A 1758-nucleotide genomic window follows, 5' to 3' on the forward strand; every position below is an offset into this window, starting at 1 on the left:
CGTAGGTAGGTAGTTGTAGTTAGGTATTGTAGGTAGTTTATTTAGGTAGTTATTGTAGGTTTCCGTAGGTAATTATTGTAGGTAAGTATTGTTTACGGCGGAGCCCGGAGAAAGCACGAGGCTAGCTAGCTAAGCGGGTAGCTACTGGTAACGTTTAGCAACGGTGGAGAGTTGTTTCCAATGTTAATGTGCTAGCTAGCCAACGTTTCATTTTTGCTGCGTTATGAAAGGAACTGACACGGACACGAATTATAGTTTAGTGTGTTAACACACTATTGGTAGTTTGTTGTAACCAAGTATTGGTGGCTAAACTGTGTGTTATTGGATGCTAGCATGCTAGTTAGCCATGGCGTCATAGTTAGGCATCGTGGGCTGTTGTGGGTAGTTACTGTAGGTTAGCATTGTTTTTCGGTGGTGCCGGGTCTAGCACGAAGCTAGCTAGCTGGCCGTTCTTCAAACAAAGTCAACACAGTGGCCATTGCTAGCTAGCCAACACGACCAGCTAACTGTACTGTAGTAGCTAAATACAATATACTTATGCTAGCTAGCCAACCTTTAATTATTGCTGCGTTATGAAAGGAACTAGACACGGACGCGAATGATCTGTTTAGTGTGTTAACACACTATTGGTAGTCTGTTGTAACCAAGTATTGGTGCTAAACTGTGTGTTATTGGATGCTAGCATGCTAGTTAGCTATGGTGTCATAGTTAGGCATCGTGGGCTGTTGTGGGTAGTTAATGTAGGTTGGCATTGTCTTCGGTGTAGCACGTTACTGCTCTCTTCAACTTAATGGTGCCCACTTTATCTGGGATGGAGTCTCCTCTCCATCTCTCCAGGTTTGACATCACACTGGCTAGAGGAACCTGGTGTACCCGCCACCCGCCAGTAGCTGTCATTTGATTTGAACTGTCTAATCAGAGACTTCAACACATTAGTGCCCACAATGAGTTCATCAACCTGCCCATCAACAATAAGCACTGGGACTACATAACAGAAGCCATAAAGTTGAATTTTTAAGTCACACATGCCCACTGGGCTAGTTTGTTCCCACCACAACCCACCAGGATGATGTCTGGAAGGAGCTAGAAAGTTCCCCTCTACCACTCCTGCCTCCCTCAACCGAGGTACAATATCTGCGCGCAGAGTAGTAGCCATGGACCCACTATCTAACATCCCCTTCAGCTCAACTTTATCCTGTACTAGCACAGTGGTGTAAAACAAACTGTCATTCTGAGTAATTCTCATTGTGTTCTGAAAAATGACTGTGTTGTTCTTGGGTACTGACTCACAAAAGTAAGAATAAACAGATTGGATATCATCATCAGTGGAGGAAAAATAAGAATGCCCCACATTGCCCCCTCGAACAGAGGTTTTTCAGAACGGAGGTTTTAGCAGACGCTCTTATCCAGGTCGCTGCAGCGACTTACAGTTAGTGCATACGTTACTTTTTTTTTCATACCCCGTGGGAATCGAACCCACAACCCTGGCGTTGCAAACACCATGCTCTACGAACTGAGCCGGCCATTCCCTCCACTACCCTAGGCGACGCTGGTCCAATTGTGCGCCGCCCCATGGGTCTCCCGGTCGCGGCCGGCTACGACAGAGCCTGGATTCGAACCAGGATCTCTAGTGGCACAGCTAGCACTGCGATGCAGTGCCTTAGACCACTGCGCCACTCACAGACTGAGAGCTGAGTATTGCTGACCAGAGCCTTCTCTAACAAAGTCAAAACTTTCTTTAATGTCCCACCCTCAGAT

Source organism: Coregonus clupeaformis, unplaced genomic scaffold (genome assembly GCF_020615455.1).
Source record: "Coregonus clupeaformis isolate EN_2021a unplaced genomic scaffold, ASM2061545v1 scaf1323, whole genome shotgun sequence".
NCBI classification, from domain to species: domain Eukaryota; kingdom Metazoa; phylum Chordata; class Actinopteri; order Salmoniformes; family Salmonidae; genus Coregonus; species Coregonus clupeaformis.